This window comes from Chiloscyllium punctatum, unplaced genomic scaffold (assembly GCF_047496795.1).
Source record: "Chiloscyllium punctatum isolate Juve2018m unplaced genomic scaffold, sChiPun1.3 scaffold_211, whole genome shotgun sequence".
NCBI lineage: Eukaryota > Metazoa > Chordata > Chondrichthyes > Orectolobiformes > Hemiscylliidae > Chiloscyllium > Chiloscyllium punctatum.
The window spans coordinates 410,614-423,286 of NW_027309945.1; the positions used below are offsets into that span (position 1 = coordinate 410,614).

At 49.5% G+C, this 12,673-nt stretch overlaps 1 long non-coding RNA gene across 1 annotated transcript in view; it reads right to left on the minus strand.

The window, feature by feature from the left end:
* Nucleotides 1-9,210, minus strand: part of LOC140471958 (uncharacterized) — a 122,986-nt gene extending 113,776 nt beyond the window's left edge. Inside the window, exon 1 of the long non-coding RNA XR_011957288.1 lies at nt 9,155-9,210. This is a non-coding gene — a long non-coding RNA (uncharacterized lncRNA). The remainder of the gene's footprint in view (nt 1-9,154) is intronic.
* Nucleotides 9,211-12,673: the final 3,463 nt, after the last annotated feature.

Below are 12,673 nucleotides of genomic sequence, written 5' to 3' on the forward strand. Positions count from 1 at the left end.
TTTATGATATCACTTATCAGCTCTAAGACTTAGGGTGTAGGTTTGCTCGGTGATAGATTTGATATCCAGACGTTTCGTTACCTGGCTGGGTAGCATCATCAGTGGCAACCTTCAAGTGAAGCTATAAGATCATCGGTTTGGAAAACGTACACAATGGCTTTTGCACAGACAGCTGGCTACTCTGACAACAAGCATAACCAGCTTTTAAAATTAGGTTTGTAATTTATTGCATAAGCTTCTTTTCTTTCCTTTCAAGTGGATGAGTTGGGGGAGATGTCACAAACTCCTGGTTAAAACACAGAGAGACAGCCAAGGTGTATTGGCCAAGGAAATCTCCCAAATCACAAAACCCGCACACCAGGCACAGCGCAAACACTGCATAATGTAAAAGGTAACAGTTATTCTGGACAGACGTATCTACCAAACAAATGAGGACCCAGACAGGAAGGCACCGGCTCCTGCTACACAAAGAAACTAACAGCAACAAGCCATCCCAATGATTGGCAATGCTTCAAACTATTAACAGATTCTCCTAATTGGCCGGAACGATAGAAAGTTCCGGAAAACCATCTAGAAATGAACAAAAACAGGGTTTATCTGCAGACTGATTGACTGAATCTCTGAAGACCTTCTGAGGAGACCAGCATGGCAAGAGACAGAGACCATCTGACCATCCAGAGAGAGAGAGGGCAAGAGAAAACAGTTTCACAGACCCAGAGGCAGAACCAGAGAGAGAGGGAGAGAGAGAGAGACAGGCTGAAGCAAACCCCAGGGGCATGGGAGAGAGGGAATGTGAAAATCAATTGAGAGAGAGAGTTGGAACCAACTGGAATAACAAGTGTCACCCCTTCAGTCTGTCCATGGTTTAACTCCTTAGTCTTAGTCTGACTTCCCCTTCTCTCCCTCTCTCTGTCCCCTCTCTCTCTGTCCTTCTGTCTGTCTCTCTCTCTCTCTCACATACACACTCTTTCTCTCACTCTCTCCCTCTCCTTGTCTCTCTCTGCCTATCTTTCTCCGATCCCCTTCTCCATCCCCACTCTCTCCATCTCTATGTCTCTTTTTCTCACTCTCCCTTTCTGTTTTTCGCTATTTCAGACCTAAAAGATCTCATCCAATTTTGTACCCCCTCAAAAATACTATGCCCCTCATTTTCACTGTCCTCCCAAATTTATCCCCTTTCCCAAATGCCTTCCCTCCCAAATAATTGCCTCACCAACTGTGCCCCCCCCCTCAAATATTTTGCTGTCCCCCCAACATTGCTGTGAGCCCCACTCCCTGGGGCAGAGGGAGTTGAGTGGAAAAGTGCGGAGCTGGAAAAGCCAAGCAGGTCAGGCCAGAACCATCGACTCTCCTGGCTGACCCGCTGGGCTTCCCCAGCTCCTCACTTTGTAACTCTGACTTTCCAGCATCTGCAGTCCTCACTTTCTCACACAGGTAAATGAGTTTGGGTTGACTGACTGGCCTGTGGCTGTTTTAATGCACAGCAAGATCCCAGTCCCAGAATTATAGAAGGCTTGTATCACAGATGGAGTCCTTTCTGCCCATTCCCCCCTCCCCCATTAAATGATCTTGGTCCTGTTCAGGATCCTCAGGATTGTCCCCTGAATGGCCTCACTGACTATCCTTTCTGTGGAAACCTCTTCTCCGTGTTATGGTTCTGTTCACCGAGTTGGGAATTTGTGTTACAGACGTTTCATCCCCTGTCTAGGTGACATCCTCAGTGTTTGGGAGCCTCCTGTGAAGCGCTTCTGTGATGTTTCCTCTGACATGTATAGTGGCCTGTCTCTGCTGCTTCCGGTTGTCAGTTCCAGCTGTCCGCTGCAGTAGCCGGTATATTGGGTCCAGGTCGATGTGACAGGGGACGAAACGTCTGTAACATAAATTCCTAGCTCGGCGAACAGAACCACAACAATGAGCACCCGAGCTACAAATCTTCTCCCAAACTTTGAACACCTCTTCTCCATCCTGTCTCAGACTTTGTGTCTCATGCTGTCCCTCCCTCAATCTCTCTCTCTCTCACAGCAGCCCCTCCTTTCTCCACCAACCCCAAAACCCCATCAAACAGTCCCCCATCTCTGGCTGTCCCACTCCCCCCTTGTCTCCCAATCTCCCCCTTCCCATGTAGACCCACAGCTCCTGGGCTAGAGGACATGGTGCAGAGACTAACACACCTTTTGACTGACTGCTGTCATGCACAGAAAGATCCCACTCTGCAACCATTCCCCAGCTGCACACACTGTCGCTCTCCCTTCATATGTGTCCTTCTTCCTCTCCCTGTTTCTCACTCCCCATCTCTCTCTCTCCTCAATTTCTCCATCCCCACTCTCTCCATCTCTCTCTTTCTCTTTTTGTCACCCTTCCCTTCTCTTTTTCTTCATTTCAGACTCAATGAGAAAAGTCCTTTTATGTCCCTTACACTAACCCCCTCCCCACAGTCGAGGTAACATTCGGGAGAGACCAGGAAAAGGTTGATCCTCTGCATTAACTGTACAACATCCAGCGAGACAGAGACAAACTCTTCCCAATGTCCCTTTCCCAGTTACTGGGACAGGGGTCTAGGGAGACAGAGGGAGAGAAACGACAAGAGAGAAAGAGAGATGGGTAGACAGACAGTGAGAGGGAGGGAGAGAACACGAGAAAGACAGGCAGGCAGAGGGTGGGAGAGAAAGTGAGAAGAACTGAAAAAGAGCAAGAGAGAGGCAGAGAGAGAAAAGGAGAGAGAGATAGTAAAACCCTAGGAAGAGAAATACAATGTCAGACAGATTTGAGGGGGAAAAGGGGAGGCAAAGACAGGGAGTGAAGTTCAAATAGACAGCAAGAGAGAAATCCCAGGGAGAGATATAGGACAGAGAGAGAGAGAGAGAGAGAGAGAGGGGGGAGTTGCAGCAGCAGCATAGAGCTGAGAGAGTTGAGGGGTGGGGGTGGGGGGGGCTGCTGTGATGCAATGAGAATGATTTAGAGACAAGAAAGGCAAGATCCCCCAGAGCTGAGAGAAAGATGCAGAGAGAGATGAGCAAGGTGTTGGTGTTGGGGAAGATTGAATGATTAAACATTCCTGAAAAACATGATGGGGTGACAATGGGGCAGAGTGTTGGAGGAAGGGAATCTGCAGGGAAATGTCAACAGGGCAGAGATATGAAGGATGTTGTGAGATAGGGAGTGAAGGAAAAATGTGGGAGAGACAGCTGGGTACACAGAAATATACATAAGAGCTCTCATGGGAGTGGGAAGCAGTGAGATCGGTGGGATCAGACTTTGCAGCTGCCCCCTCTCTAGGATTTTGCACCTTTGTGTCTCCTTTGTGTCACAGACACACACAGACACACACACACACACACACACACACACACACACACACTCTCACAGACACTCACTCTCCCAAACACACACTCTCAAACATATACACACACATTCCTCTCTCTCTCACACACACATTCCTCTCACACACATACATACAAACACACACTCTCTTTCAAACACACTCTGACTTCCTCAAACACACACACACATTCCTCTCTCACACACACACACGCACACAAACACACACTCAAACAGACACATACATAAACACATAATCCCTCTCTCACACACACAGACACACAGAGATACACACACATGCACTCTCTCTCTCACACACAGACAGACACTCGCTCTCTGTCTCTCTCTCACACACAGAGATACACACACACAACCACGATTACTGTACAAACATGGAGGAAGGTTCGATGGAGAGATTACTTCTCCTAGGACTAAACCCTGATCTCGCATGATGACTGCTGTAGGGAGACAGACAGTAACTGCAAATGACTTGTTGGATCTTCCTGTGCACCACGTCTTGCATCGACAGCGTTGGTCTGTTTGGGTGCCTGCTTTTCTAGAGAGTCTCCAAGCTACAAGTGACCATACATTGACAACAGTTTTCCTCCAATCCATGTTTAAGACACATGGTGATGTTATCTTTCAATGTTTGTTCAAAAAGATCTGAATCTTCTAAAATGGACGTGGCCTCCATCCCAAATTGCGACACCAGTGTGCCTTGCGGACCCTGAGGGAATGATCAGGGAAGGGTATCTGTACCTTCCTACATTCTGCACCTTGTACCACCAGACAGTGCTCCCTCATACCTCAGAAAGCACCACTCTATTGTGTATACCCACAATGCCCCTCATACAGTACCTCCACAAAATATTCACACCCTTAACACCTCAGAACACAGCCCAGCCCAACTCTCAGACTGCATTTATCCACAAACCCCTTCAGATTGTAAGGACCGACATCCACCGCAGTCCAAGATTGGAGCCCTGATCCTCAGAACATTATTGGGTCTCTTGATTAATCATTGAATTCCTACAGTGTAAAATCAGGCCATTCGGCCCATCAGGTCCACATCGGCCGTCTGAAAAGCATCCCACCTACACTCACACTCTCTATTCTATCCCTGTAATGTTGCATTTCCCATGGCCACCCCACCTAACCAGCACATATTTGGATTGTGGGTAGAAACCGGAACACCCAGAGGAAACCCACAGATACAGGGAGAATGTGTAAACTCCACACAGACAGTGGCTGGGAGCTAGAATCAAAGTTGCATCCTTGGTGCTGTGAGGAAGCAGTGCTAACCACTGCGGCACCGTGCTGTTCTCTCTCCCTGGATGTCATGTCATCTAACCTTTTACTAACCAGTCTCCCATGTGAAACTTTCTCATCTATCTTCTCAGTCAACCCTTCAAAACCTCTATCAAGTTGGATAAACCATTTCCACAAGCCATGCTGACCATCCCTAATCAATTCTTGCTTTTCCAAATCCATGTAAGTTGTCTCTCAGAATGCCCTCCAACAGCTTACCCCCCACTGCCATCAGGCTCACAGCTCCATAGTTCAATGGCTGTTCCTTGCAGCCTTACTTCAATAATGGCCCATCATTAATCACCCTCCAGTCTTCAGGCACCTCACCCGTTGCCACTGATCGGTCCATCTGACAAGGCCATCTCCATCCTTCTGTAATCTAAGGCTATCCTCCTCAGTATTTATCACCCAACCAATCTTCATATCATTCATGAACCCAATGATTAACCCTCCACCATTCAAATCTAAACCTTTTCTATCAACCACATCAGCAAGACCCCAACAGTGAGACATGAACAGACAGAGATTTCTAATTGGGCCATCACTGTCTGCTTCCTGCCACTCAGCATTCTGCGCCAAATTCCTTGGATCTTGAGTTTTTATGTTCACTATAGTTTCCAGTATGGATCCTGATAAAAAGCCTTACTGACCTCCAAGCAGGCGACAGGAAAGTGTTGCACCTTTTTACACACCTGGTCACCTCCTTAAAAAGTGCAATCCCATTGGTAAGACCTGACCTCCACTTAACACAACCATTCTGACTGGTCTTCATGAACTCCAGTCTCTTTAAATGCTGATTAATTCTATCTCCCAAAATTGCTTCCAACAGACGTCCCACCCACGGTATTAGCCTGACTGGCCTGTAGCTGCCTGGTATATCCCATGCTCCTTCTTGAATAACAGTACCACATGGTCTGTCCGACGACACCTCTCTTGTGGCCAGAGGGGATTTGAAAATGTTTGCAAGTGTACCTGCTACTTCCTCCATCACCTCATTCGGTAAACTGAGATACATTTCCACCGTCTTTGGAGATTTATTGGGTTGTAAGAAGACCAGACCACTCAGAACCATCTCTCTATATATATATGCTCATTCATTTAATTGTATCACAGAGCATCTTCACGATTTCATACCAACCCTGTCCCAATGAGCATTGACAAAATGAATCCATTCACTGTAGCCTCTGGGTCCATGCACAAATTCTCACTGTGTTTCTGTCATTATCAATTCACCCTTAATGTCACTGTAAGGTCCATTCAGAATTCTATTTCCCCTCTTAGCATTCCTTTCTCCCAGGCAATTAGCCTGTGATACGATTTGGAGGAGTGTGGGATGTCAGTCTGGATGTGGATTAGCATTGGGAAACTCAGAAATATGGAACACACGACTGTGATGAGTGTGGGACAGTGGGATTCATTTGGGATGAGCACACAGAAGCTGAGGAATAAACCTCAGCCCTGCAGCATGAAAATATCCCTTTGAGCTGGCAAGTCAGTCACACGAAACAGAAACCCCAACACTGGGAAAAGAGGGTGGTAACCAAATGAAGACGGTCTGTTTGAACACAGTCTCTGGAATCTGAACGTGGGATTAATTCTGAGCAGGGTATGTAGGAAGCAGAGGCAGAAATATACTGAACAATTTCAGATATTCCTCTTAGGCCACAAGCTATGGGAGCAGAAATTAGGCCATTCAGCCCATCTGATAGTGTGGCACTCAATCAGTCCTGACTCTCTTACAATGCAGGTATCCCCCAGACTGATGCGCTGACAGTGTAGCACTCCCTCAGTAATGATCCTCTGTCAGTGCTGCGCTCCCTCAGTAATGATCCTCTGTCAGTGCAGCGCTCCCTCAGTCATGATCCTCTGTCAGTGCAGCACTCCCTCAGTACTGACCTTCTCACAGTGCAGCACTGCCCCCAGATTGACCCTCTGACATTGCAGCTATTCCCCATTACTGACCCCCTGATAGCGCAGCACTCCTGCAGTAGTATCCTCTGACAGTGCAGCACTCCCTCAGTACTGACCCTCTGACAGTGCAGCACTCCCTCAGTACTGACCCTCTGACAGTGCAGCACTCCCTTGGTATTGGCCCTCTGACAGTGAGACTCCCCTCAGTACTGTTCCTATGACACTGCGGCACTCCCTCTGTACTGACCCTCTGTACTGACAGTGAAGCATTGCACGTACACTGACCCTCCCACAGTGTGGCGCACCTTCATACTGACTTTAAGACAGGCGCATCCTCTGATCATTCAATACTCCCTCAGAACTGACCCTCTGACACTGCAACAGCCCCTTGGCCCCTGACGGTGCTGCAATCCCTCAGTACTGACACTCTGACAGTGCTGCAATCCCTCAGCACTGGTCCTTTGACACTGCAGCACACCCTCAGAAATGAAATTCTGACACAATAGCATTCCCTCAGCACTGACATTTCTACAGTGCAGCACTCCCTCGGTACTGACCCTCCGATAACGTGGCATTTTCTCAGTACTGACCCTCCGACAGAGCAGAACTCCCTCAGTACTGACATTCTGATAGTGCGGCACTGCCTCAGTCCTGCACTTCTGATAGTCCAGCACTCCCTCAGTCCTGACCCTCTGTAACAACACTCCCACAGAACTGACACACTGACTGTGTAGCGCTCCCTCCGTAATGACCCTTTGAGTGTGCATCACTCTCTCAGTACTGACCCTCTGGCAATGCAGCAATCACTCAGTACTGACTGTCCGACACATAGTGTGGTGCTCCCTCAGTACTGACCCCCTCACAGTGCGGTGATCCCTCAGTACTAATCCCCTCACAGTGCGGTGATCCCTCAGTACTGACCCCCTCACAGTGCGGTGATCCCTCAGTACTGACCCCCTCACAGCGCGGTGATCCCTCAGTACTGACCCCCTCACAGCGCGGTGATCCCTCAGTACTGACCCCCTCACAGCGCGGTGATCCCTCAGTACTGACCCCCTCACAGCGCGGTGATCCCTCAGTACTGACCCCCTCACAGCGTGGTGATCCCTCAGTACTGGCCCCCTCACATCGCTGTGGTCCCTCAGTACTGACCCATTGACAGTGTAGCACTCCCTCAGTACTAACCCTCTGGCTCGGTCCTGCACCTCTGACAGTCCAGCAGTGCCTCAATACTGACCATCTGACAGTGTAGCACTCTCTCTGTACAGACCATCTGACAGTGTAGCACTCTCTCTGTACTGACCCTCTGACAGTGTGGCACTCCCTCTGTGCTGACCCTCTGACAGTGTGGCACTCCCTCTGTACTGACCCTCTGACAGTGTGGCACTCTCTCTGTACTGACCTCTGACAGTGTGGCACTCCCTCTGTGCTGACCCTCTGACAGTGTGGCACTCCCTCTGTGCTGACCCTCTGACAGTGTAGCACTCTCTCTGTACTGACCCTCTGACAGTGTGGCACTCCCTCTGTGCTGACCCTCTGACAGTGTAGCACCCTCTCTGTACTGACCCTCTGACAGTGTGGCACTCCCTCTGTGCTGACCCTCTGACAGTGTGGCACTCCCTCTGTACTGACCCTCTGACAGTGTAGCACTCTCTCTGTACTGACCCTCTGACAGTGTAGCACTCTCTCTGTACTGACCCTCTGACAGTGTGGCACTCCCTCTGTACTGACCCTCTGACAGTGTGGCACTCTCTCTGTACTGACCCTCTGACAGTGTGGCACTCTCTCTGTACTGACCCTCTGACAGTGTGGCACTCCCTCTGTGCTGACCCTCTGACAGTGTGGCACTCCCTCTGTGCTGACCCTCTGACAGTATGGCGCTCCCTCTGTGCTGACCCTCTGACAGTATGGCGCTCCCTCTGTGCTGACCCTCTGACAGTATGGTGCTCCCTCAGTACTGACCCTCTGTCATTTTCAACTGACCCTGAGCTTCTTCATTACGCTGATTTGAACAGAGGTAAAGAAACAGAGTTAGTGACCATCCACCGTCACCCTGTTATAAAACTTATTTTCAAATGTGGCTTGTATGTGATTCCCACACCCTCTAATAGTTGCCTGGAAGGTGGGGGTGAGGTGTACTCTCCTGCTGCAGTCCTTGGGTGTCCCACAGTGATGTTAGGGAGGGAGCTCCAGGAGTTTGACCTGAACCATGTAAAGAGCTCTCTTACTGGAGTGTCCTTTTTAAAGTTGGGAAGTTATTATAGACCAGGAGGACCCGAGAGCTGCTGTCTTGTCAGAGAGAGAGGACTGGTGGGTCACACACCTCAGGTGAGAGGAGAGGTTGAGAAGCTGGGGCCTTCATGGTCATTTCAGACATGATAGAGATCGAACCAACAATATTGGCATCACGAACCTGTTAGCTGTGGTAACTGACCCCCCTTTGTAGCAGAGGGATTCAATCCCTTTAACAGAGTAAGCTGGAGAATTCAACACTAAAATCAATATGTACGGACGTACTAGAGACCTGAAACATCAAAACAGAGATTGCTGAAGAAGCTCAGCATGTCCGGCAGCATCTTGGAAGGGAGACGGAGAAAGAGACAGAGAGAGAGTTCACCTTTCAATCCAGTGATTTCTGCGGGAAAGTTCCTTCAGAACAGACCGTTTTGAGGAAGAGTCACTTGGAATGCGAATTGTTCCTCTCTCTCTCTTCAGCGTTGCTACCTGCTGAATTGTGCTGAATTTCCCCACCATCTGTTTACTTGAGAACTTCACCTGATCCAAGTGTCACTGAGTAATTCAGTCTGTGTTCAATGCCCTGAGGCTGCTTCTGCTGAAAGTTGACAAACAGGTTTAAGGCTGTGTAAGGTATTGTATTCGGAGGGCGGGCAACATGGGAGAACAGATACAGAACAAAGGCACACCGAAATGTTAGGTCTGAGCTGTTCCTTCTGAACTAACATCACAAAGTTACATTGATCAGGAACTTTGTGAAGTGCCTTTGTCAAGTGACCCTTCATCAAAATGGTCTGTTCTGAAGGAACTTTCCCGCAGAAATCACTGGATTGAAAGGTGAACTCTCTGTCTCTTTCTCCCTCTCCCTTCAGAGATGCAGCCAGACATGTTTAGCCTCTTCAGCAATCTCTATATTGATGTTTCAGGTCTCCAGCGCGTCCGTACAGATTGATTTTAGTGTTGAATTCTCAAGCTTGCTCTGTTCAAGGGATTGAACCCCTCTGCTACAAAGGGGGGTCAGTTACCACAGCTAACAAGTTCGTGATGCCAACATTGTTGGCTCAATCTCTATCATGTTTGAAATGACCATGAAGGCCCCAGCTTCTCAACCTCGCCCCTTACCTGAGGTGTGTGACCCACCAGGCCTCTCCCTCTGACAGAACAACAGCTCTCGGGTCCTCCTGGTCTATAATAACTTCCCAACTTTAAAAAAGCACTCCAGTAAGAGAGCTCTTTACATGGTTCAGGTCACAATCCCAGAGCTCCGTCCCTAACATCACTGTGGGACACCCAAGGACTGCAGCAAGAGAGTACACCCCACCCCCACCTTCCAGGCAACTATTAGAGGGGGTGGGAATCACATACAAGCCACATTTGAAAATAAGTTTTATAACAGGGTGACGGTGGATGGTCACTAACTCTGTTTCTTTACCTCTGTTCAAATCAGCGAAATGAAGAAGCTAAGGGTCAGTTGAAAATGACAATGGTATCCTTCGTAGGTTGGTGTTTATTAGAGTTTGTATCGACAGTATGAATGTTTGAGCACTTATTCAAGGGCATGCAGGTAGCTGTCAGAGGAAGTGATGGGGGCTGGTATAATTGCGACATTTCAAAGGCATCAGGATGATTATGTGAATAGGAAGGGTTTAGAGGGATATCAGCCAAGTGCTAGCAAATGGAATGAAATGGAATGAGAATATCTGGTTGTTATGGGCGAGTTGGATAGGACCGTCCATTTCCAAGCTGTGCATCTCTGTGACTCTGTGCCTCTGAGTAGTCTATTGCAGAGAGTTTCATCTCAGTGACTCTGTGCCTCTGAATAGTCTATTGCAGAGAATTTCATCTCAGTGACTCTGTGCCTCTGAATAGTCTATTGCAGAGAGTTTCAGCTCAGTGACTCTGTGCCTCTGAATAGTCTATTGCCGAGAGTTTCAGACAGGGTTTGGTTTGTGTGTCTCTCTCATGCTTCCTCAGAATCTGCAAACCCTATGTCTACAAATTTCCACAAGACTCTGTGAAATAGAAAAAAAGTGGGTCAGTGCTGAGGGAGTGCTGCACTGTCGGAAGATCAACACTGAGGGAGTGCTGCACTGTCAGAGGGTCAAGACTGAGGGAGTGCTGCACTGTCAGAGGGTCAACACTGAGGGAGTGCTGCACTGTCGGAAGGTCAACACTGAGGGAGTGCTGCACTGTCGGAAGGTCAACACTGAGGGAGTGCTGCACTGTCAGAAGGTCAGTACTGAGGGAGTGCTGCACTGTCAGAGGGTCAGTACTGAGGGAGTGCTTCACTGTCAGAGGGTCAGTACTGAGGGAGTGCTGCACTGTCGGAAGGTCAACACTGAGGGAGTGCTGCAATGTCAGAAGGTCAGTACTGAGGGAGTGCTGCACTGTCAGAGGGTCAGTACTGAGGGAGTGCTGCACTGTCAGAGGGTCAGTACTGAGGGAGTCCTGCACTGTCAGAGGGTCAGTACTGAGGGAGTGCTGCACTGTCAGAGGGTCAGTACTGAGGGAGTGCTGCACTGTCAGAAGGTCAGTACTGAGGGAGTGCTGCACTGTCCGAGAGTCAGTACTGAGGGAGTGCTACACTGTCGGAAGGTCAACACTGAGGGAGTGCTGCACTGTCAGAGGGATTGAATCCCTCTGCTACAAAGGGGGGTCATTAACCTCAGCTAACAGGTTCGTGATGCCAACATTGTTGGTTCAATCTCTATCATGTCTGAAATTACCATGAAGCCCTGAGGGAGTGCTGCACTGCCAGAGGGTCAGTACCTAGGGAGTGCTGTACTGTCAGAGGGTTAGTACTGTGGGAATGATGCACTGTAAGATGGTCAGTACTGAGGGAGTGCTGCAATGTCAGAGGGTCAGTACTGATGGAGTGCCGCACTGTGAGAGGGTCAGTACTGAGGGAGTGCTGCAGTGTCAGAGGGTCAGTACTGATGGAGCGGTGCATTCTCAGAGGGTTTGTACTGAGGGAGCACTACACTGTAAGAATGTCAGAACTAAAGGAGTGCTGCACTGCCAAAGAGCTGCACTGTCAGAGGGTCAGTACTGAGGCAGTACCGCACTGTCACATGGTCGGTATGGGGGCAGAGCCACACAGTCAGATGGTCTGTACTGAGGAAGTTCTGCACTGTGTGAGCGTCAGGACTGAGGGAATGCTGCACTGTCAGATGGTCAGTACTGAGGGAGTGCTGCACTGTCAGAGGGTCAGTACTGAGGGAGTGCTGCACGGTCAGAGAGTCAATACTGAGGGAGTGCTGCACTGTCAGAGAGTCAGTACAGTGGGAGTGCTGCACTGTCAGAGGGTCAGTACTGACGGAGCGCTGCACTGTCAGAGGGTCAGTACTGAGGGAGTGCTGCACTGTCAGAGGGTCAGTACTGAGGGACCGCTGCACTGTCAGAGGGTCAGTACTGAGGGAGTGCTGCACGGTCAGAGGGTCAGTACTGAGGGAGTGCTGCACTCTCAGAGGGTCAATACTGAGGGAGTGCTGCACTGTCAGAGGGTCAGTACTGAGGGAGTGCTGCACTGTCAGAGGGTCAGTACTGAGGGAGTGCTGCACTGTCGGAGGGTCAGTACTGAGTGAGCACCACACTGTCAGAGGGTCAGTCCAGACGGCAAGCCTCCCTATCAGAGGATCTGCACTGAGAGAGCACTACAGCATCAGAGGGTCAGTACTGAGGGAGTGCCTCATTGTCTGAGGGTCAGTACTGAGGGAGCGCTGCACTGTCAGACGGTCAGTACTGAGGGAGTGCTGCACTGTCAGAGGGTCAGTACTGAGGGAGCGCTGCACTGTCAGAAGGTCAGTACTGAGGGAGTGCTGCACTGTCAGAGGGTTAGTACAGAGAGAGTGCTACACTGTCAGATAGATAGTAACCTGAGGCACTGCTGGACTGTCAGAGG